Source organism: Oryx dammah, unplaced genomic scaffold (assembly GCF_014754425.2).
Source record: "Oryx dammah isolate SB20612 unplaced genomic scaffold, SCBI_Odam_1.1 HiC_scaffold_2, whole genome shotgun sequence".
NCBI lineage: Eukaryota > Metazoa > Chordata > Mammalia > Artiodactyla > Bovidae > Oryx > Oryx dammah.
The window spans coordinates 71,705,954-71,732,282 of NW_024070186.1; positions in this window are offsets into that span (position 1 = coordinate 71,705,954).

Consider the following 26,329-nt stretch of genomic DNA (forward strand, 5'->3'; position numbering starts at 1 on the left):
AGGGAGGAGCCACCTCCTCACATGAGGAGAATCCCCTACTGCATTGATGCTTTGGATCTAAATGTGGGTCCATAAGCCTGTGAGGCCCAAGAGGCTGCAGTAGGACTGAGGTACACTATAAGAGGTTGTGGGTGTTCACTTCATATGGCGATCATTTCACAATTCAGATAAGTCAAGTTGTTATGCTGGCCAGCTTGCACTTATACAGTGCTGCAGGTCAATTTATCTCAATGAAAGTGGGAAAAAATTAAAATCTTAAAAAGGCTGAAATACACAAAAAAGTGACTTGTGAGCAAAACACTCGGTCATATAGGCAGGTGGAAAGTAATAGATGAATTCAGGAAACCTCTGTCATTTATTAATGGGGAGACTCCGGAACATACCACTTCATCTTCTAGGGTCTCAGTCACCCCAGGTATAAAATTAGGGTGTCACACTAATCATGAGTGCAAATCAATTTTTTTTAAATTCTAAGTCTCTCTTGTGTGTGCTCAGCCCCTCAGGCGTGTCTGACTTTTTGCCACCCCATGGACTGTAGCCCGACAGCCTCCTCTATCCATTAAATTTTCCAGGCAAGAATATTGGAGTGGGTAGTTCTTCAGGGGATCTTCCCCACCCAGGAATCGAATATGGGTCTCCTGCATTGAAGGAGGATTCTTTACCGTGTGAGCCACCAGTTTCTTAGGTGACAACAAAAGCTCTTTTACGCCAATAAATCTAGTGTAGAATCACAATCTGTAAATAAAAGCAGAGCAGCTCCAGCCAGTGGGCACAGGTCCTGCCAAGGCCTCAATGTCCTTTCTCTCCTCCCCATCCCCAGAGTTGGGTGGAGAAGGTCACCTTGTCCTCCTCAGGGCATGATGTCCAAGCTGATAGACTACAAAGTTGCTGAGATTTCTCATACTTCCCACAAGTTCCAGTCCTATCACAGCTTAAATTAATGTAGTTTTCAATTTTTTCTTTAAGTTGACTAAAACATTTTAGAAAATAAACTCATCTCCCTAGACCTCTCTTTTAGCAGATTGCATAATTTTTCTCTCTGCAATGGTTTTTATTTTCAAGACAAATTCCATTTCACTAATAATTGTCAGAGCTCCAATACTAAGATCCCTGATAGAAAGGGCATTGAAAGATTATATCTCATTCTGAGTCAGAGGTATTCTTATTCATACGGGAAGCTAGCTTTGTTAGGAAAGATACCCATGTGTTCAGTGAAAAATCTTGTTTGGCATTGAAACAGAGGTGAGGAAACTTACAGAGAATTTTCTCAGCAGCAGAAGAGGCTTCCCCTGGAATCGGTTGATGCTTGTCTATTGATGTCTAGCCCAAGCGAGAGCAGCACAGTCATACTGAAAGGCAAATGCCCTGGCCCTGAGAAATTTGAGCAAAAAGAAAGCAGCTGAAAGATGCTGAGATCTTAACCCTTCAAAAGTTTCCCAGTCCACTTCTACCTTGTTAGAACGGTCAGTGCAAAGCTGGAGAAGATACCTTAAAACACGGGCTTTCTGTGCTTCCTAGCACTGTCATTCCCCTGCAGCAGACTCAGTGGAGAAGAAAGTCAGGCCTTGATTATCTCTAAGGATACAAAAACTCAGACCACACTGTAAGCAGAATGATTATGCATATGTTGTTGTTGTTCAGTGGCCCAGTCATGTCCTACTCGCTGCGACTCCATGGACTGCAGCGTGCCAGGCCTCTCTGTCCTTCACCGTCTCCCGGAGTTTGCCCAAGTTCATGTCCATTGCATTGGTGATGCCATCCAGCCATCTCATCCTCTGATGGCCTCTTCTCCTTTTGCCCTCAATCTTTGCCAGCATCAGGGATTTTTCCAATGAGTCAGCTCTTCACATCAGGTGACCAGAATACTGGAGCTTCAGCATCAATCCTTCCGATCGATATTCAGGGTTGATTTCCTTTAAGATTGACTGCTTTCATCTCCTTGCTGTTCAGGAGACTTTCAGGAGTCTTCTCCAGCACCACAGTTTGAAGGCATCAATTCTTTGGAGTTCTGCTTTCTTTACAGTCCAGCTTTCACTACTGTATGTGACCACTGGGAAGATCATATGGGATTATGCACATACCCCAGGATGAATGCATTGTAAACTTAGAAATCATATCCTATATACAGTCACCGTTTGCTGTCATGAAATACCTGTGGCCAGTTGACACGCTTCATCTCAGAGGAGCAGCTGCACAGACCAAAGGATTCTCATGACCTTCTTGAGCTGCTCAAACTTCACCTTTGCAGCTAGTGAGCCCCATGGCTAGCCAAGGGGTGTGTATTCTCTTCTGTGCCTCATTTCTGTCCTGTATTCAGTGAAAGGGTTCTGTCCTGGAACTGTAATCTGAAGAAAGTCCCAGGTTCATCAATAATTCTTGAGAGATGTGCTTAAAATTCTATGCTAATTTAAAATTCTATGCTAATATTGAATTACTATGCTAATTTTTTCACACACATAAATGTACATTATTATACACCTTATAATAAAAGGAAAACAAAGAAGCAAATCCTGGCAAACAGAAAAGCCAATAGCAAGCTAAATGTTGTATATTGGCCCAACCAGTAGGAGAGCTGTGTTAATTAAATGTTATTCTATGTTATTCCTGTTAGTTGCTCAGTCCTGTCCGACTTTTTGCGGCCCCAGGGACTGTGGCGCCAGGCTGCTCTGTTCATGGAATTCTCCAGGCAAGAGTACTAGAATAGGTTGCCATTCCCTTCTCCAGGTCAGGATCTTCCTGACTCACGGTTTGAACCTGGGTCTCCTGCTTTGCAGGCAGATTCTTTTCCATCTGAGCACCCAGGGAAGCCCCTGCTGTGTAAGGGTAGTCTAATTCAAAGCTTAATATTTGGAAAGTCCCTTCACCTCTCCAATCCTCAATTTCTTCTGTAAAATCAGTTTAGTAAAACTTTGCAGAGTGGTTATGAGAAATAGTACTGTTTTTTTTTTTTTTTTTTTTCCCCTTCTTAGCATAGTGTCTGGCCCACAGTGAAAGTGAAGTCACTGAATTGTGTTTGACTCTTTGCGACCCCATGGCCTGTAGCCTACCAGACTTCTCCATCCATAGGCAAGAGTACTGGAGTGGGTTGCCATTTCCTTCTCTAGTGTCTGGCTCATAGGAAGGGATAAATAGTAATTGCATTATTGTCATTTTTAGTCTCTATTTGTTAATTGGTTAACCTTGTTGATGTCTGAGTTTGAACCATGAACTCATTACACACAAACTACTTATTTGAAATTCTCTAAAAGATTTCTCCTGTTTAAGACTGGATATTAAACAGCAGTGTTCATACCAAAAGGACACATGAGAAATGGCCCATGTTCAACCATCCAATGATATATTAACATCCTATAAATTTGGAATTACAAATTCATTATAAATCAACTCATTATAAGTCTTAAAAACTAAATAAATTATTATAATAAATAGTTTAAGATGCTCCTGAGGTGTGACTTAGCCTTTCCGGATCAATTCCAATGCAGTTTGGTTCAGACCAATTCCTAAAACACATGGGATTAATATTAAGTAAACAAATTGGCAGAGTGATATGAATTAAGTCACTCTCCAGCCTTGCTAGCTTAATGCTAATGTGGACAAAGCTTAAATGGCTAATTCTACCTAGAAAGGAAGGTTTGAAGAGATATCTCCTTTCTATTCTTTGACCCCTTTGTTGGTTAAGGTGTTTTTGTTAGCTTGTGTGGAAAAAAAAAATACCCAGAAAAAGACTGCTAGGCATTTCTTTCCTTTGGTTTATTTTTTTCAGCCAAAGTATAAGACCTGACTTAGATGAATAGCAATTAAGGAATTTTTGTGGTTTATTTCCTGATCTAACTGCTTACTACTGAAGAAAGCAATACTGACAAGCCTGTGTTAACCTGGGTCTTACCAAAACTGTAGAGCCAGAAACATTTTTGAAAGATTTAGATAGGATAGTCAGGCTGGAATTTTAACAATAAGTACCTCTTAGGGTAGTTTTTCCTAGATCACATGGACTTAATATTTTTCCCCTTGGATACTGATTTTGTAGAAAATAAACCACTTTTCTATGTATTAGCTTCATATTTCAACAACAATGCAGACCTGCAGCTAAACAAGAAGGAAGATGAGTAATCAAGTCAATGCTGATAATTCCACTTACAGTAATACTTTGAATTAATAAAACCCTTCACTTATAAAGATATCAACATTTGTTTTCATAAATTTGATCTGTACGCATTAATTGAATATGGATTTAAATTTTATTTTTCAAAGCATTATTGTGATGAAGAAGAGAACTTTTAAAGATCTATTTTCTGGAGGAAAAGCCCAGAGATGTCACACTAATTGTCAAGATGCCCAAATACCTCTACCTGATTATCATTACTGCTGGGTAGTGCTAGTGTCAAGCGAGGCGTGACTCAGCAGCTAGAGAATGCCCCAAGGACAAGACATTTTCATGTCTCTCTTTGCTGTGGATTTGTTGGCTTCATCTTACCAGACTTTGCTTATTGTTGCAATATGACTGCTGGTACCTCCTGCAGTGGTTTGCTGCCTGGTTGACCCGGCAGAGGAGCATGGGCATTTTTGCTCTACTCCTCCCTGAGGAAGTCCTGAAGTTCACTCTGGTTGGACTGGCTGAGTCATGGCTTGGGGAGGCCCAGGGACCATGTTCATTGGCTGGGAGAATGCAGGGTGCTCACTGGCTTATTAGGCTTCCTTCCTATTTGAGTTCCTAGGCCAGAATCTGCTTCACCCAAAGGATGAGATCCAAGATTGGAGAGAGAAGAACTTCTCCTAGAGTGAAATTAGAGTGGCTGCCAGACAAAAAAACCCCAATTGAGACACAGAAATGTCCATGAGACTGATCGTCAATTCACATAGCCATGCCCTAGGAAGTATTGTTGAAGGTGGAAGAGTGGGTGACAGTGTGGAGGTACTGGGGACTTTTGAGCAGGAATATGACAAAGTGGCGATTTAGGCATTTAATAATAACAGTAATACTAATATCTTGTATAACGAGTTCCTTATACTTTCCAAGGTGCTTTCACTTAACTGAGCCCTTTGGATCTATCCTATTGCAAAGTAGGAAGGTTAGGTGTTATACCTATTTTGCAAATAAATTGGGGTGCAGAGAAATTACTTATAGCTAATGACAGAGCTAGGATGATGATAATCCAGGTCTCTTTTGGTATATTTCTTTTTTCACTATTATCATTTATAATATAAATTATTACTAGATCAACTTTATCAAGGAAGATTGCTCAGTTTTTGAAGGTTTTCCTAATTCATTCACAGAGTATTTATTTAATGACAGCTGTGCGCCAAGCATCATGTTACGTGTTGGGAACTCAAGGAATTTTTTAAGAGGTAATAACGAAAAAACCATGATTTTGAGTCATTAGCTAAGTGAAAGCATATGACATGAATCTAGTCCTAAGAGAGGAGGAGGGGCTGTCAGAGAAGGCTCCTGGAGCAGATAATGTCCCAGACAAAACCATAAAGACAAGTGTCAGTAAGTTAGATGAAAGGATAGAAGGCCAAGAGTTGGCAGGAAGTAAAGCTTTCTAATAGAGGGGTCAGCATGTGCAAAGGCTCTGGGGTGAGAGCATGGCTTGCAGAAAAGTTGCAGAGTTGAATACGGCTGGAGCACTAAGTGCCAGAAGTTGCATTGCGGAGATGGAGGAGGTTGGAGAGACTGGCTATGGGCACACAATGAAGTATTCTGGATGCTTTGGGCTTTATCCTGAGGGAGTGGGGTGGGGGTACAGAAGGTTTTAGAAAAGTCAGCTTATAGAATGGAAAAAGAATGGGAGCAGGAGTGGGGCAGTGGGGGGGTTGGTTGGGCAGAAAGGGGGCAGGAAGCCTATTATGCACGTTTCAGTCACTGAGAGGTGAGGTGGAGATGGCCTGAATTAAAAGTGTAAGAGGAAAGAAGAAATAAGCATTTGGATTTGCATGGTATTAAAATTGCACATTTATAAAACATTATTTTGCCCCCCAAAATAATAACATAGGTGATATTAATTTTATGTCTTCATCCAAGTTTTACTTTAAAAAAATTCCACTAGGCTTGTTTCATTCAGCAAGCATTTATTGAAGGCCTATTACAACTAGATGTTCTAATACTGCCCAGATGTTGGCATTCTGTCAGTTTAAATTTCTTAAAATATATATGTTTGCATCTTTTAGATATACCACAGTCATTTATTTTACTTCACTTGGAGCTATTCTGAATTCATATCATTTTGAGTGTAACAGAAGAGGTTTTCCAAGAGAGGGGTGGGATAACTTGTTTTTCCCAGCCAAAAAGGATCTTGTTTATTTTTCTGATAGTATCTGGGAAAAAGGTCAAGAAGTGTATTGAACATTTCACTTTACTGAATTATGTAACTATTTAAAATTTACTGAGATCACTCCCAATGCATTTTATGGGCTTGTTCAAAATTAGGACAATTCAATATTCTCACAGATGCAAACGAGGAAAGGTATTTAGCTTCTGCCGGGAATAAAGCATTTGGGCAAACATGCAGCATGTGTTTACTAATTAATTCAGCTAAATTTTCATGAAGTCTGATGCTTAAAAACATTCTATTTATTTATGGAATTAAAAGTCAGTACACTCCTTCATTATCAGCAGACTGAGTATATTCTTCACTCAGGTATCAGCTTTTCCAGTAATCTCTAGGCTGTTACAGTGCTTTACAACTCTGACTGATAAAGGAATTCTAATTTAGTGCTCACATTAATTATCAGTAATATTAAATGAATATATTGGAGCTATTTACATGTGTCATTCATAGTTGTTGTATTCTAAAGAAAATGATTATAATTGTTCTTATTAGTTATCATATTTCATGCTTCTGCAGTGAAATACATTTTTTCCCCTTTGGTTTTATTTTGGGAATATCTTAATGAAGAAAAAGGCTTACAGTATTTTGAAATGTTCACAAGGCACCGGATAGCACTTGCTAATTCATTAGTCATATTTTATTGAAAAATGCTTTTGTGTTACTTTGTTTCTGAGCACGAATAAACCAGATGAAGAAGCAAAAATGGGGCAGCCAATCTTCTTTAATAGCTAGCAAGAATTATAGTACAGAACAAAAAATGGAATACCTCTGAGATTTGAAAAAGTTTACATTTCTCTGCATCTTAGTTCGGTTAGGGACTGAAATATGAAAACATGAAGTATACCTTTTGTTGCCTAAATAACATCCAATAGAATCCTGACTCATTGTAAATCCTGACTCACTGTACGATAACCTGTTTTTATAGTACCTTTTCCCTTAACTGAAAACATCTCCATTTACCCTATGTTGAATAAAAATTTACATTCCTAATATGTGGATTATCTGCCCACTGTGGATACCTGATTAAGTTTCAGAATTGATTCAAAATTCAAAACTTTGCTAAGACAATGAAAACTGCCAGATGTCCACTTAAATTGACTTCTACAGAATAATGTCTGTTACTTAGTATAACAAAGGCTCAAGGTATTTCAAAAGTGGATTGCTTTGTAAATAGGTGAAATTTAAATAGGTGAAAATTAAATCATTTTCACTCAGAACATTCCTCCTCTTCAGCATCCAGGGCTCAACTCAACACTGACTTTTCGAAAATCTTTCCCTGATCTCTGTGTCAGTCCTGGTCAGATTTTATGCTACTCCCCCCACCCTTTTTTTTTTTTTTTTTCTTTTGTGTTTTGTATTATAAGCATCTGTTTTACTCATTTGTTCTCATCAGCATCACACCCAGCCCCCCAACTGTTGAGGAGTTGGGACTGCCATGCTCACCTTTGTACTTTCAATGTCTTAACTAACTCCATGTCTCATACATAGTAGATAAGGGTCCCACCATGTAACTCTCTGCAATACAGGAGATCCAGATTCAATCCCTGGGTCAGGAAGATCCCCTGGAGCAGGAAATGGCAACCCACTCCAGTATTCTTGCCTGGAGAATCCCATGGACAGAGGAGCCTGGCAGGCTACAGCCCACGGGGTCGCAAAGAGTTGGACACGACTGAGCAACTGACATGCATTCATTGACCATGAAATAACACGTATTTGAAAACAGGTCATATGCTTCCCTACCTTTTAAAATAAAATTCACCAAAAAATAATAAAAATATTGATCATTTAGACTTGTCACTGTGAGCCACAGAGTTTTTAAAACTCTGAATTTGTCCATCTCCTTGTACATGGCTGAGCTGCCTAGGGTTTGTGTGCATTTTAATAAGCTCCTGGAAGGAGGTAGGCTCTTGGCATTTGATTCTAGAACTGTTGTAGAATCCTGTGGGATTCATTGAGCTGACTCCCAAATCAGGTGTCTGCTCCTTGGTACTTTAATTGACGTTAATCTCTGTGTTGTCTCAGTTTATTAATAGTGATGCTATCAGCAAGAAATGTCTGGGGCATTCCCCAATACCACATTACTTGTAGTGAGTCTTGCAAACATTTCCACAATGGGTCAATATTGTGGCTGGACTGACCCCGTGATTCCTATGACGACTGCATGAAGTTCAGCAAAATCCATCAGGGAATTTTGAGCAACAAGGTTTATTATTTACAGATCCTGGAGGTAACAAGGCATACCCGAGGGCCAAAGAGCCAAGTTGTGGGTAGAGAGAGAGAAATATCAGCTCTGGGGCTCTGTGTATATGGTCTGAGGGTGGGGAGTCTAGGGTTTCACGGTTCACTCTTCATTGTTAGTTTAAAGCATAAGAGCGGAATTAGGGCACAGGAAGGAAGAAGAGTGGTCAGTTAAGTCATCTATTATCTAGGTTACCCAGAAGAAAGAGGCATCTTCATGGGTGGGGGCAGTTTAACACCTTATCTGGTTCCTTTGCTAGTAGCTGGCACTTGCACTAAACTCTGCCACTTCCAATGGTCCCCATCCCTTTGCTCTTCTCTTTCCCTTTTAGTTTAAGCAACTTAAACCAAATGCCTGATTTTCTGAGCTATTACCATCCTCTCCCAATAGATAAGCCAACTGCTCCCAACACGTATTACAGCATCTTTTTGACTAGTACATTACTTTTTTTTCCCTGTTCAATTACTTCCTTCCTTTTTTCTCTCTACTGACAGGAAAGTCTTAATTTAAAAAAACAAACAAATAAACAAAAGAGAAAAACCATAGACTCAATGTCACTCTGAATGTTTAATGTTTACTAAAAACTACTTTCTAGAAGATAGACGTGTTGCTTTAATTGATTCTCATGTCAAATGGTTCCTTAAAATTTAATTTTGAGAAACACTGGGCTGGAGGAAGCACAAGCTGGAATCAAGATTGCCGGGAGAAATATCAATAACCTTAGATATGCAGATGACACCACCCTTATGGCAGAAAGGGAAGAAGAACTAAAGAGCCTCTTGATGAAAGTGAAAGAGGAGAGCGAAAAAATTGGCTTCAAGCTCAACATTCAGAAAACTAAGATCATGGCATTTGTTCCTATCACTTCATGGCAAATAGATGGGGAAACAGTGGAAACAGTGGCTGACTTTATTTCTTTGGGCTCCAAAATCACTTCAGATGGTGATTGCAGCCATGAAATTAAAAGATGCTTACTCCTTGGGAGGAAAGTTATGACCAACCTAGACAGCATATTAAAAAGCAGAGACATTACTTTGCCAACAGAGGTCTGTCTAGTCAAGGCTATGGTTTTTCCAGTGGTCATGTATGGATGTGAGAGTTGGACTATAAGGAAAGCTGAGCACTGAACAATTGATGCTTTTGAACTGTGGTGTTGGAGAAGACTCTTGAGCGTCCCTTGGACTGTACAGAGATTCAACCAGTCCATCCTAAAGGAGATGAGTCCTGGGTGTTCATTGGAAGGACTGATGTTGAAGCTGAAACTCCAATACGTTGGCCACTTGATGCGAAGAGCTGACTCATTGGAAAAGACCCTGATGCTGAGAAACATTGAGGGCAAGAGGAGAAGGGGATGACAGAGGATGAGATGGTTGGATGGCATCACCAACTCGATGGACATGGGTTTGGGTGGACTCCAGGAGTTGGTGATGGACAGGGAGGTCTGGCATGCTGTGGTTCATGGGGTCTCAAAGAGTCGGACATGACTGAGCAACTGAACTGAATCAAAAAGGAAAACTAAATATAGTTCAATTTTGCAAAAGGAAAAACACAATGTTGTAAAGGTATGAGATTCTATGAACTAAATAATTCTATAATTTTTTTTTTGCTTTAAATAATCCTAGGATGAGATCTTTGCCCATTTCCTTTAAGTTCTTCCAAGACTCTCAGTGATTTTTATTTTAATTTCTCATTACTCTTACATTAGAACATGCTTCTGAAAATTAACACAGATATTTCCTATTTTTGCCTCTTCTTAATTGCACAATTTGCAGTGAAAAATGAAGATTCCTCATTAATACCAACTATAGTTCATCACTTTAAAAACTTGGTGACTCCTGTAGTCTATTCTTTGAGCCAAAAAAAAAACTCATTAGTGTTTTAACTTTCACATTTGGAACTTATATACTAACCTGCTATTTCTTCCCTTTAATAGTTGCTCCTTTCCAAGATACATATTAGAGAAGCCTTTCTTATAGAAAGATTCTTGGACCACATGCATCAGAACTGACTTATCTAGTATTTATTGAAAAAGAGAAGTGCCTCAAAATTGTACTTCATATATTCATTATATAGTATCTCACTTTGTATAACAAATAAAAGTAACATCAATAATAAGGTGTTCAGTTCAGTTCAGTCACTCAGTCGTGTCCGACTCTTTGAGACCCCATGAACCACAACATGCCAGACCTCCCTGTCCATCACCAACTCCCAGAGTCCACCCAAACCCATGTCTATCAAGTTGGTGATGCCATCCTACCATCTCATCCTCTGTCATCCCCTTCTCCTCCTGCCCTCAATCTTTCCCAGCATCAGGGTCTTTTCCAATTGGTTAGCTTTTCGCATCAGGTGGCCAAAGTACTAGAGTTTCAGCTTCAACATCAGTCCTTCCAATGAACACCCAGGACTCATCTCCTTTAGGATAGACTGGTTGAATCTCCGTACAGTCCAAGGGACGCTCAAGAGTCTTCTGCAACATCACAGTTCAAAAGCATCAATTCTTCAGTGCTCAGTTTTCTTTATAGTCCAACTCTCACATCCATACATGACCACTGAAAAAACCATAGACGGAACTTTGTTGGCAAAGGAAAGGAAAGGAAAGGAAAGGAAAGTGAAGTCACTCAGTCGTGTCCGACTCGTTGCGACCCCCTGGACTGTAGCCTACCAGGTTCCTTTCTTCATGGGATTTTCCAGGCAATAGTACTGGAGTGGATTGCCATTTCCTTCTCCAGCGGATGTTCCGAACCCAGAGATGGAGCCCAGGTCTCCCGCATTGTAGACAGATGCTTTACTGTCTGAAACAAATGTCTCTGCTTTTTAATATGCTGTCTAGGTTGGTCATAACTTTCCTTCCAAGGAGTAAGTGTCTTTTAATTTCATGGCTGCAATCACCATCTGCAGTGATTTTGGAGCGCAGAAAAATAAAGTCAGCCATTGTTTCCACTGTTTCTCCATCTATTTGCCATGAAGTGATGGGACCAGATGCCATGATCTTAGTTTTCTGAATGTTGAGCTTTAAGCCAACTTTTTCACTCTCCTCTTTCACTTTCATCAAGAGGCTCTTTAGTTCTTCTTCCCTTTCTGCCATATCTGAGATTATTGATATCTCTCCCAGCAATCTTGATTCCAACTTGTGCTTCCTCCAGCCCAGTGTTTCTCATGATGTACCCTGAATAAAAGTTAAACAAGCAGGGTGACAATATACAGCCTTGACGTACTCCTTTTCCTATTTGGAACCAGTCTGTTGTTTCGTATCCAGTTCTAAATGTTGCTTCCTGACCTGCATACAGGTTTCTCAAGAGGCAGGTCAAGTTGTTTGCTATTCTCATCTCTTTCAGAATTTTCCACAGTTTATTGTGATCCACACAGTCAAAGGCTTTGGCATAGCCAATAAAGCAGAAATAGATGTTTTTCTGGAACTCTCCTGCTTTTTTGATGATCCAGTGGATGTTGGCAATTTGATCTCTAGTTCCTCTGCCTTTTCTAAAACCAGCTTGAAAATCTGGAAGTTCATGGTTCACGTATTGCTGAAGCCTGGCTTGGAGAATTTTAAGCATTACTTTACTAGCGTGTGAGATGAGCACAACTGTGTGGTCATTTGAACATTCTTTGGCATTGCCTTTGTTTGGGATAGGAATGAAAACTGACCTTTTCCAGTCCTGTGGCCACTGCTGAGTATTCCAAATTTTCTGGCATATTGAGCGCAACACTTTCACAGCATCGTCTATCAGGATTTGAAATAGCTCAACTGGAATTCCATCACCTCCGCTATCTTTGTTTATAGTAATGCTTCCTAAGGCCCACTTGACTTCACATCCCAGGCTGTCTGGCTCTAGGTGAGTGACCACACCATAGTGATTATTTGGGTCATGAAGATCTTTTTTGTACAGTTCTTCTGTGTATTCTTGCCACCTTTTCTTAATATCTTCTGCTTCTGTTAGGTCCATACCATTTCTGTCCTTTATTGAGCCTATATTTGTATGAAATGTTCCCTTGGTATCTCTAATTTTCTTGAAGAGATCTCTAGTCTTTCCCATTCTGTTGTTTTCCTCTATTTCTTTGCATTGATTGCTGAGGAAGGCTTTCTTATCTTTCCTTGCTATTCTTTGGAACTCTGCATTCAGATGCTTATATCTTTTTTTTTCTCCTTTGGTTTTTGCGTCCCTTCTTTTCATAGCTTGTAAGGCCTCCTCAGAGAGCCATTTTGCTTTTTTGCATTTCTTTTTCTTGGGGATGGTCTTGATTCCTGTCTTCTGTACAATGTCACAAACCTCCATCCATAGTTCATCAGGCACTCTGTCTGTCAGATCTAGTCCCTTTAATCTATTTCTCACTTCTACTGTATAGTCATAAGGGATTTGATTTAGGTCATACCTGGATGGTCTAGTGGTTTTCTCCACTTTCTTCAATTTAAGTCTGAATTTTGCAACAAGGAGTTCATGATCTGAGTTACAGTCAGCTCCCAGTCTTGTTTTTGCTGACTGTATTTAGCTTCTCCATCTTTGGCTGCAAAGAATATAATCAATCTGATTTCAGTGTCAACCAGCTGGTGATGTCCATGTGTAGAGTCTTGTCTTGTGTTGTTGGAAGAGGGTGTTTGCTATGACCAGTGCATTCTCTTGGCAGAACTCTATTAGCCTCTGCCCTGCTTCATTCTGTACTCCAAAGCCAAATTTGCTTGTTACTCCAGATGTTTCTTGACTTCCTATTTTTGCATTCCAGTCCCCTATAATGGAAAAAACATCTTTTTAGGGTGTTAGTTCTAGAAGGTCTTGTAGGTCTTCATATAACCGTTCAACTTCAGCTTCTTCAGCATTACTGGTTGGGGCATAGGCTTGGATTACTGTGATATTGAATGGTTTGCCTTGGAAATGAATAGAGATCATTCTGTTGTTTTTGAGATTGCATCCAAGTACTGCATTTTGGACTCTTTTGTTGACTATGATGGCTACTCCATTTCTTCTAAGGGATAGTAGATACAACAGTCATCTGAGTTAAATTCACCCATTCCAGTCTATCTTAGTTCACTGATTCCTAGAATGTCAATGTTCACTCTTGTCATTTCCTGTTTGACCACTTTCAATTTGCCTTGATTCATGGACCTAACATTCCAAGTTCTTATGCAATATTGCTCTCTACAGTATCGAACCCTGCTTCCATCACCAGTCCCATTCACAACTGGGTGTTGTTTTTGCTTTGACTCCATCCCTTCATTCTTTCTGGAGTTACTTCTCCACTGAGATCCAGTAGCATATTAGCTGCGATTCATGGGGTTGCAAAGAGTCAGACACAACTGAGCGACTGAACTGAACTGAATACTAATATGCTACTGGATCTCAGTGGAGAAATAACTCCAGAAAGAATGAAGGGATGGAGCCAAAGGAAAAGAACTGATGCTTTTGAACTGTGGTGTTGGAGAAGACTCTTGAGCGTTCTTTGGACTGCAAGGAGATCCAACCAGTCCATTTTAGAGGAGTTCAGCCCTGGGTGTTCTTTGGAAGGAATGATGCTGAAGCTGAAACTCCAGTACTTTGGCCATCTCATGCGAAGAGTTGACTCATTGGGAAAGACTCTGATGCTGTGAGGGATTGGGGGCAGGAGGAGAAGGGGATGACAGAGGATGAGATGGCTGGATGGCATCACCGACTTGATGGGTGTGAGTTTGAGTGAACTCTGGGAGATGGTGATGGACAGGGAAGCCTGGTGTGCTGTGATTCATGGGGTCACAAAGAGTTGGACACGACTGAGCGACTGAACTGAACTGAACTGAATAATTAAATTTAGATTGTGGTCTACTCTAAGCCCCTGATTTTACCCTCTTACCTGTTCAAAGTCAGTTTGTTTGACTATGAGTGGTTGTATTGAAACAGCCTTATAGAGGTCAAGTAATATTTCTCAGTTACTTTTGAGGAATTCTGCTTTTCAAATCACAGTTTGGATTCTCTTTTCTCTCCATATTTTCTCTGGATAGATTCACCTAGTCCCGTGGGTTTATTTAAGTTGGTGGCTTCCAAATTGAAAATTACAACTCTGGCTTGACCTCTCCTTTGGATTCAGATCTGTTATCCAACTACCTTTTTGTCTTCCCCATTTGAACATCTAATGGGCATCTCAAATTCAGCATGACTGAAATTTAATTTTTGATTTCTATGCCAACATCCAAAACACATACTTCTTCAAGTCTTCTCCATTCCAGTGAGTGGCATTACATTCATTCATTCTCTCAGCCAGAAGCCTAAGAGTCATTTCATATTCTTCTCTTTCTGTCTTCCATTATATCTAATCCCTTGACAAGTCCTGTTGATACCCCATTCAATATATATCTTGAATCTGACCACTTCTCATTCCCTTCACTACTATCTCATTTCCTCACTACTATCAGTGGTCCAAGCCACAGTTATCTCCCAGTTAGTTCTATACCAGCCTCATCCCTCTTCTCGTGGTTTTTGCTCCTACCCTCCACCCAATAGTAGAGTCACTTTTTTGTAACTTTAGTCAGATTGCATTATGCTACTACTCAACTTCCCTCTCCCTACCCACCAACGGCTCCTGGTCACACTTAGAACAAAATCTAACATTTCTACCATAGCCTACAAGGCCTGCATGATGTAGTCTGCTCCTTTCCCCACCTTACCTCCTTCCGCTCTGTCCTAGAATGTTCCTAACTTCGGATCTATGATTGATGCAATTTCTGTCTGGAATGAAATATCCCACGTATCCACCTGAATTTCTCCATCACTTCTTTCAGGTCTTTGCCCATGTGCCATCTTAATTGAGGGGCATTCACATCCAAACAGACACCTTTCCATCAACTCCTATTTCTTTACTCTGTGTGACTCTTCTTCAAAGTGTACATACTACCTGGCATTATAGTATTACCGAATTATTTTTGGCATGTTTGTTATCTGCATTCTTCCTGTCTGTGTTCTTCTACTGGATGTACCCGTTCTGTTCAGTACTGTTCTCCACTGCCTAGAGCAGCACAGCACATAGTATCTGTTGAATGAATAAATTTAATCTAGGCCCCTTCTTCATTTGATCCTTCAGTTATGCAAATGTTGAGAGTTTGAAAGAAACCATGGTGAAAATTTTCCCTGACCTAAAACGACAGTCAGATGGCTCAGCTTTGGACGATCACTAAAACTGCACATTAGCCATTCTTCTCTTGTTGGAAAGTACTTCCTTAAGTCTGATGAGCTTTGTTCTCTTTTGGAGACTCCTTTCCTCATACTGACTGAGTCTTTCTACAGTCTCTGAGCTGGGCTCTCTGCCAATCTAATCCCAAAGCTAAAGTATGACCCAGTCATAATTGTTTTCATTATTTGATATCATTGTGAATCTGTGGGTAAAAGTTACCTACAGAATTTCCTCTAAGGCATTTTTTGATCTCTCTTTCTGATTTATGGGTTAGACATATTTTAGACATGTTTTGTCATAGTTTTACTCCCTGAGTAGCAAGGAAATATTTTAACTTGGATATCAGGAGGGATATAAAAGCTCCTTTTTTTCTTAGTTCAGCATTATCAGCCATGCTTATATAGGTAGTTGAATATATTATGCCCAGAATTTAGTATATGCATTAAATATGACAGAGTTCACCAGGAAATGTAAAAATAGAATAAAATACAACACTTTACTTGCAGATTGGAGGTGAGGTGATTGGTATGTTAATTAAAGGTGACCTCAGCACTCTTAATATTAACCTCCTGATTTTCTTCAGTGTTTCAGGTAGGAAAAAAAAAATTATTCTTCAATATTCCTAAGAATGAGATTGGATAAAGGACACAAATGAAGTCCAGACCAAGTACAAAAACATGAGCTCCTTCTCCTGGCTGCTCAACTAATGCAGACTTAGTCTGGGGTTGAGATAACTATCTCAGCCATTCCATCACTCAGACTTCAAATTATAGTAATTATGACAATTTGTTCCAATAGCCATGAGGTGGGATTTTTGATGCGGTTAAAAATAACATCTGTAAAATCCAATAAAAATTACATTTTGCTAATTTTCTGATAAGATACTGTTTTAACTATACTGTGTCTTCTGCCGCTGCCAGTTTTCAATTAGAGCATTCCTTTAAGGAAAAAAAGTTTAACCCATTTTGTCTCCTGGATCCAATTCCACCCTCAGCAATGCATTTGTTTTAATGCTCTTAATTAATTGTTTTGTGTGAATTTTGCCTTTCAAACCGATGCTAATCTTTGAGACATTATTAATTTGCTGATTGCTAAATCTTGATACAAAAGGACCAATAGTAGTACTCAGTTTGTTCTTTCTGGCTTAAAAACCAGAGTTCCCAGAGAGGCCTGCTCAGCCAAATCAGTGCAGAAAAGGACAATGATGAAACAAATAATGGAGCTACTAAGAGAAGTTGGGTCTGCGGTTCTATCCAGCTTGGTAATTGCTTGCTCACCCTAGGGACACAGTCACTGGTGATAGCTCACAAAAGTTTCTCTAAGTCTGTTTTAACAGAGCCTCCTATGTCTTCCAGTGCTGTGTTTTCTTAAAGCTTTTTCATCTTGTTTAATTTTTGATGAAAAAAAACCCCACATATTTTCATATATTTTTACTGCAGAGATGGTAAAATTGATGTTCGAAGCACTCAAGCCACCTCCTCAAGCTCACTGAGGACCAAAGGCAGGGCAAGCACCTTTGAGTCTCCTTGTATTGCTTTCAGTCAAATCAGGTGGCCTCTAAGCTAATCCAACTGTGAGCGGATAGGACCCACCCCTAGCTCCTCAGGAATCCTTCTCCTTTATTTTTACCCTTTTGTCTACTCCCATTTTCCCTTGAAACAAAGTCTCCCTTGATCCAGCAGCCCCCTCCAGCCACCACCTCAGCTCTTTCCTCTTCTTTCCTTCAAATCTGTAGTTTTTAAAAGAATTGACTGCTTGCGTTGAGTCCATATTCTCACATTCACTCCACAACACACCCCTTCTCAGCTAAGACTAGTCGCTGATGATATTTCTCAATTCCCATCTTTCCTCTTCATTCTTATCTTCACTGCATCATTTCTTGCTCTTACCATCTATCCTCTGAAAAAGCGAACATTATGGTGAGATGGGAAAGAATTTATATTCATCAACTGCTGAGGGCATGAGTTATCAAGACAAACATGGCTCCTGTCCTCACAGAACTTATGGTATCTTGTGCCTGCTTGTTTGAGGTGAATGATTAAATCTCCTTCTCATTTTCTGGATTTTCCCTGTCTCTCTCCCTCAGTTATGAGTACATAATCATCTCACACAAAAATAAAATTCTATTTTACTATACAGACTATAGGTCAATAATTGTATCCTTTTACTCACATGAACTTCTAAAACACAACAGTTAAAGTAATAGCCTTGCTTCTAAGTATCAAAATACAATTCATATAATTCTCTAACAGTATGTTTTGACCTCTCAGTGTACATGCATGATCAGTGTTTATATTTATATTACCATGGTCATATTTAATATGATGTTTCTCTGATTGATCTTTATCTATGAAGACATTTTCTTACTTTGCCATTATCAACTAGTTTCAAACACTCATAAACTTGTTTTCAAAAAGTCAGCATTCAAGGATTCAACTTTTGATCCATTTTCTCTCATTCACAATAAAGAATCTCTCCCTGGCTGGGCAAAACATTGATTTTAATATGTAACATTATCATCTAATTCCTCAGCATTGCTTTTCTGTCAACTAATCCATTCTTCTAATTATCTTAAACTTTCTTGTTGGAAATGGCCTAGACATTTCCAGTTTATTTTAGTTTAAGTCAAAAATTCAAATATTCCCACTAGAGTCTTTTTTTAGTTTTATTTCATTTATGCTTTTGCTCACTCTTCTTAGAGCTTGAAGACTCAGACAGGCTAAGGAATCAGCACTTCCTGAACATTTGAATGACTTGTCAGGAAACCTGGCTCTGTCTGTGCTTGCAACATGAATAAACATGACATGAATAGTTCTGGGAAGCATAGGAACCCCCAGAGTCCTAAGTGATCCTTCCATATCAGTCATTAAGAGATCTGAAAAAAAAATAGCCATTTTCAGTTATTATCTCAATGACCTGTCAGAGGTTTCATTTCAGGAAGAACAGTGGACAAGGCCCATGTTTTTTAACCTCGTTCAAGCCATGGCTCACCTGTTCTTGCAGGAACAGAGCTGAGTGAATGAAGGAGACAGTGATGGGCAGCAGGAAGAGAGTGCTGAGTCTTTCACTCTCTTCCCCCCATATCCAGCCAGGAGATCCAGACTTTCAGTCTCAGAGCTGTGAGGGCAGGGCCATGCCTGTTTTGCTTCCCATCATGATCACTTCACTTGATGAATGTTCATCAGTGAGAGTGGTTTTAGACAAACATTTTTGCTCCACTTGCTTTGAGTTGCAAAGTAAATGGGAATTGAAAAGATGAAGACAAATGTGGACTTTTCTTTCAAGAACTTGGGTTGAGTGAGGATGGGGTGATGGCTAGAGAAACTGTGGAATTAGATGAGGTGGGTGTTTTGGCAGTGTCCTAAATGTGTTTATAAGAATAGCAAAGAGGTGGGAGAGAGCTTGAAGATAAGGAAAGAGTGTTGATAGATTGGGATCCAATAGGAACAACATAGGACACACATACACTTTCCCACCACCTCAACAGACGTATGAGTCTCTTTACCATGTAATGGAAGAGCGTTAGACTCCTTTTGACCCTCACAGGAAAGTCTTATCTCTTGCTTTTGTTTCTCAAAACTTCCTTGTATAAAATTATTAATTCTGAAAAAAAAAAAAAAGATTTCCATTAAAAGCACCAAGCAGAACAGATAAATAGATATATGCACATATATAAAATATATGAATACTTATGGTTATATATGTGATTCATAAATAAATATACATTATATATTATATATATATATACATAATATGTATCTATAGGCATGAATCTCTATGGGCCAAGATACATACTAAAATATGATTTGTGTTGATTTAAAAAAAAATAACCTAGGTTGTGAGAGATTGAAAAGAACACAGATGAAACAAGATTGATCAGGAATCCTTTTCACGTTTGCATATATTTGAAATCTTACTTAATTTTATAAAGCACCAAAGAGTTGCTAAAGTTGCCCATTATTTACTCATTCCTTGAGTTTTATTTTTAACATATCCATATTTTTCTGAAGAAAGTAAAATGTGTTAGATGGTAAGACCTTGGCCAGGCTGCAATGATGGTTGACTGGGGACCTTAATGTCTTCAATGAAAATTGCAACAAGGGTCTTTAAAAAAATTCTCAGTCTCTTTAATTTCTGTGATCTGATAGGCAACAAATAAGGTAACTACTTTTTAAAACTGACAGTTTTAAAAATTATTACTAACATTGAACATCTTTCATGTACTTATTGGCTACTTACATTTCTTCTTCTGTCATTGATGCTTTTATATTCTCTGACAATTGCATCAGTTTCCTGTGGCTGCTGTAACAAATGACCATAAACTTGGTGGTTTAGAACAACAGAAATTTATTCTCTCACATTCTGGAGGCCAAAAGTTAAAAATCAGTGTCATTGGACAGAAATCAAGGAGTCAGCAGGGATGCCCTCACTCTGGAGATTTTAAGGGTAAAAATATTCCTTGCCTCTTGAAGTTTCTATGGCAGCAGTGGATCATTCCGACCTTCAGGACCATCTTCTTCAGATATCTCTCTGCTTTATCTTCATATTATCTTATTTTCTCTCTGCCTGTAAAATTCCTTTGTCTTCTTTTCGTAAGGATACATGTGAGTGCATCTAGGAACCATTCAGATAGTCCTGAATAACCTCCCCATCTCAATATCCTTAAATTTATTCTTGCTTTCCAAGAAGTTCCCCCTTACCCCCACCAAAAACTAAAGTAATATTCACACATTTCAAAGATTAGGCTGTGGATATCTTTTGGGGAGCCATTTTTCAGTCTACGACACTCATTCTTTATTGCTTTTTTCTTTTAAGAGTGTTTTACTTTGGAATACTTTTAGATTTAGGACATGATTCAGAAGTAGTACAGAATGTTTCCATATACTCTTCTCCAAGTTTCCCTAAGATGACTTTTTTACATGCTTTTTTTTTTTCTCAGCAATTTTATTTCAATTGTGAATAAGGTTGGATATAATGTTTATTTCTAGAACAAAATATGTTGAAAAAAGCCTATGTTGTATTTTTTGTTGTTGTTATTTAAAACAAGATCTCCATTATCTATATACTACTTTTCTAAAGCAAGGAGGGAGAAGAGGACTGTGATTGTGGATAACAAATGAACTGACTGATAACAAGCATGGATTCACACGTTTCCAGTTGAAACAACACCTGGAAAGAATAAAGACTGATGAATATGGGTAAGATTCTAGTAATTTTTGATAATTCTCCAAATTTACTTTTTACCTTGCCAATATACTTCCATAGACTAGATTTTGTTTCATGTATACTTAAGAACAGCTTGGGTTACAACAGAAATTAACACAATATTGTAGGTACTTCAATAATGATTTAGAAAAAAGACAGCTTGGGATACTTTAAGATTTTTATCAGAAGAAGAGATTAAAAGCAATGAATTCATTTTGTGAGTCAGTGTACACTGAAAAATGTGACAGCTTGGGTATCGCATTTACTAAACCCATTATGTGCCATAAAATTACACATCAAACATACTGAATTGGTTACATATTGTTTATTGAAAATTATCCAATGTGATTGGATCCAAACTCTAAACAATGTCAGTACATCTATGGGTTCAGATAAGTAAGCCTAAAGTCCATTCAATTTCAGGCTTTTGGTGGTGTGGGCAAATGATCAACAGGTTTGACATTCATTTTCATTTGATTTCTGAGATCAAAACTCATCACCATATAGATCTGGCTTCCCTGGGGGCTCAGTGGTGAAGAATCCACTTGCCAATGCAGGAAATGCATTCGATCTCTGGGTCTGGAAGATCCCCTGGAGAAGGAAATGGCAACCTACTACAGTATTTTTGCCTGGAAAATCCCATGGACAGAGGAAACTGGTGGACCACTGTCCATGGGATTGCAGAGAGTCTGACAAGGCTTAGAACTAAGCAGCAACAACAACAACATAGAGATCGGTGGACTGATTTGATAGAATCAGGTAACAGAAGGTAGCATGCTACCTGAAGACTGAAATTTGGGGGTGATAAAATACTTTTAGCTTCTTTAAAACCATGGAGAATCATGCTGGTGCTCTTAGTGTAGGTAGCAGAACAAGCATATTTCCCACTGGGCTATTGGTTAAATGGTTTTATATATGATATAAGTAGTAGTGTTAGTCACTCAGTCATATTCAGCTCTTTGCAATCCCAGGGACTGTGGCCTGCCAGGTTCCTCTGTCCATAGGATTTTCCAGGCAAGAATACTGGAGTGGGTTGCCATTTCCTCCTCCAGGGGATCTTCCTGACTCATGGATCAAACCCACATCTCTTACTTCTTCGGCATTGGAAGGCAAGTTCTTTACCACTAGCCTGTGATGTACAAGAGACAAATGGAAAAGCAAATGTTTTATTCAAGTTTGAAATCTCAGAGCTCCTCGGGTCACCACCATCTTCAAATATTGTTTTCTCAATGACTTTGGGCCAATTACTTAGTCTCTATACCTCAGCTTCTCAATTGGTGAAAAGGAAACTGTTACAGTGTGATTAATTTATCTCCTAAGGGGGTTGTTTATATTAATTAACTGCTATTAAGAGCTTTGAAGATGAAAAGTGCTAACTGCTTATGCCATGATTAGCCATGTAATAGTGGAATATGATAACTACTTCACTAGACAAATGACTAAACCTGATATGCACAAACTGTGAAATCTGTGGGAGGAGTAAAGACCTAGGGCAACAAGACAGCTGAGAAATCAATCTCATCAAAAACTATATTAGTTACACTTGAGTCTTGGTTTAACGGTTTCAACTGCCTTCTGAAATGTATGTTTGAAATGTCACAACACTAGCACCACATTTTGCTTTGTCACTACCCATAGTGACATTTTTTTCCTGGACATATTTTCCCCATAAACCCAGCTTATCTACCTTGACTCATATTCTAAAAAGTTATCAATTATTCTCAATTACCCTTTGTGCATGTATTTACATACACCTACAGACAACACACAAACTATTGTGGTTGACAGGGCAGAACATTCTGCTTTTTATCTGTATTATTTGAAGCAAACCAAACACATTAGTGGAATATAGATGGCCACTGCTCTGAGCCAGTGAATATTTAAGGATATTAATTTACTTCCTCTAATAGTCTTTAAGACACTTAAAAAAAAAAACATAGAAGAGAATAAAGTATCAGACTTTAAGTCTGAGCTCTTGTTGAGGGCTGTTTTACAGTTGAGGGTATCATTACTTATCTAGCTATGAGGTCATATTTTTACAGAGTTCATTAGAATTTACCTTTAATTTTATAGCAAACTATAACTGCAAAGCCAGCATCTCTTGGTCAGCATTTATTGCACTGGAATATTTATTTCACATGTTAAAACTAAAGCGACAAGGTCTCTCCAAAGTTTTTTGAATTAGAATTCTTGGTAAAGCTTTAATGTGATATTTCATTCATGATACCATTCTGGGAACCTCTGCTAGCATTCTAATGATTTACAGATAATGTGCAGTTCCATTTTTTTTGAGACACTTCACAGACTTAAACATTTTTTTTTCAGTTTTTGTTTCTATGTTTTTTATGTATGTGCATTTTTATTTTTTAAAAAAAGATTTAGGGCAGACTCCTTTAAGAAGGAAAATACATACTTTATATTGCAATTTGGTCCTTAACACTTTTATTTGGAGTGGAATATGAGAAAGAACAAATTTAAATAAATTCTCATTTCAAAAACAACCACTGAATACTTAATATTCAAGCTTAAGAGGTGCTAAGTAGTGAAAAGAATGCCAAATTTAGAGGTAGAAAACCTGATTTTACATCCTCTGAAACTTTCATGGCAGTGCAACTCTGACAAATCATTCAACCTTAGTATTTCCATTTATAAACTGAGAATAATAATACCTTCCTTATAGATTTACTCTAAGGATTAAATGACCAGTGTTTATGACAGAGTCCCTGTTATCTGGTAGCCACTACACACCGAGTTTTTATAGCAAACAATTTTATAGTTTGCTGTAAAATTAAAGGTAAATTCTAATGAACTGTGAAGAAATATGACCTTTATTTATCCTCTTTAGTCAGTAGAATCCACTAGAGATCCCTGCCAAAGTGCCGTTACAGATTTTCTAAAAGCTCAGGTGTGCATCACTTCTATGTTTCTAAGAATAGTTCATTCTTGAATAATTTCCACAACTATAACATGCCTATAGTTTTTTGTGCTGTGAATCATAACATTCATATTAAAAGTGAATTTGTTTTTAAAGAGTTTAATCTTAAGGGGAAAAAAAAGGTCATTGCAAATGTTCCTCCGGTTGAGAAAGATTTCAGTGATACAAAATCTGATTGTGTATTTTATTATTGCTTTTTTAAAAATGGTAAGTTTAAAAAAAAAAGATAAGGTTGCAGAATGGTGAGCTGAGGGTATGACTGTATGATGTGGGTTTGTTTCATGACTTAAACTTTTACATTTAATTTGTGTTTCTCTGAATCCATCATTTTCAGGCTCCAGCTACTATTTCAAGGAAGAAAACACCAGTCCTTTAGAACAAATGACAAGGAAATCCTCATCTAACCTTCAAAAGAGAGAGAAAGGAATGGGGAAGTTCATAAACCTAACAGAGGAATAAGTCTTTCTGGAATACAAGCTCAAATAAATATTTGAACAGGAATGGTATCCTCATGTGTGTGGTGAAAAGTCAGTCCATTTCAGGCAGCACATTTTGGCAGCCTGACCTGTTGACTTTATCACCTTGGGATCACTGGGCTTTCAGACGCCTTCCAGCGGGCATCACCCCATGCATGCACACACTCATACCCCAGTGGGGAGGCGGCAGGCCAAGGCCTGTGAATGACGCTCAGGAGCATCCCGGAGCCCAGCCCTCCCTTGCCCAGACACATTTCTTGAACCTCCCTCTTCAACTCTCCAACCTGGTTTTGAATCACTCTCCATCAAATGCCATTTTAGATGCCTCTATTATTAATATTGGTTTTTGGTAGCTCAGATGTTAAAGAATCTTCCTGCAATACAGAAGACCTGGATTTGATCCTGGTTGGGAAGATCCCCTGGAGGAGGAAATGGCAACCCACTCCAGTATTCTTTCCTGGAGAATCCCATGGACAGAGGAGCCTGGTGGGCTACAGTCAGGGGTCGCAAGAGTCAGACACGACAGAACAACTAACACACCTACATTATTAATACATCCCTGGAAGTCAGAATTCTCTTCAGAGAAAATTGACAATATTTCTTCACCAGATTGAATTCTGCTTTCCTCATTTTAGTTTTATGCTAAAACTCCACACATTTGGATTGAGAGAAAAGGAAAGAGACCAATTAAAGTTTTTGAGAGTTTGGATTGCAGGCTATATGGAAAAGAAGAGTGGACTGACTGCCTGTTAAGTATAGATCTTTAGCAAGTTCCATTCATATTCTTCATGGGGCAGGTTAAAATGCCATTTGGAGATACCTTAACAATCACAAGAGCCTCTTGATGAAAGTGAAAGAGGAGAGTGGAAAAGTTGGCTTAAAGCTCAACATTCAGAAAACAAAGATCATGGCATCTGGTCCCATCACTTTATGGCAAATAGATGGGAAAATAGTGGAAACAGTGATAGACTTTGTTTTTTGGGGCTCCAGAATCACTGCAGATGGTGACTGCAGCCATGAAATTAAAAGACACTTGCTCCTTGGAAGAAAAGTTATGACCAACCTAGACAGCATATTAAAAAGCAGAGATATTACTTTGCCAACAAAGGGTGGCTCAGACAGTAAAGCGTCTGCCTGCAATGCAGGAGACATGGGTTCGACCCCTGGGTCAGGAAGATCCCCTGGAGAAGGAAATGGCAGCCCACTCCAGTACTACTGCCTGGAAATCCCATGGACAGAAGAGCCTGGTAGGCTACAGTCCATGGGGTCGCAAAATGTCGGACACGACTGAGTGACTTCTTTCACTTTCAACAAAGGTCCATCTAGTCAAAGCTATGGTTTTTCCAGTGGTCATGTATGGATGTGAGAGTTGGACTATAAAGAAAGCTGAGCACCGAAGAATTGCTGATTTTGAACTGTGGTGTTGGAGAAAACTCTTGAGAGTCTCTTGGACTGCAAGGAGATCCAAGGAGATCAAAGGACTGCAAGAAGTCCATCCTAAAGGAAATCAGTCCTAAATATTCATTGGAAGGACTGATGCTGAAGCTGAAACTCCAATACCCTGGCCACCTGATGCGAAGAACTGACTCATTTGAAAAGACCCTGATGCTGGGAAAGATTGAAGGCAGGAGGAGAAGGGGACAACAGGGGATGAGATGGTTGGATGGCATCATCAACTCAATGGACATGAGTTTGAGTGAACTCCGAGAGTTGGTGATGGACAGGGAGGCCTGGCGTGCTGCAGTCCATGGGGTCACAAAGAGTCATACATGACTGAGTGACTGAACTGAACTAACAAACAGTCACAAAAGTGGACACTGCCCAGGTTGCCCTCTGATTGGTTGGTGAGTTCAAGAAAGAAGGAGGTAGTTTTAGGAGATGATTTCTGAAGACAGAAGATTCTGCTTGGTACCCAGGATGAAAAGTCCCACCACCAGTGGCCCCACTACCATGATCTGATATGACACATGCCCAAAAACTACCTTAAAAAATGTCATTATACTCTCATATG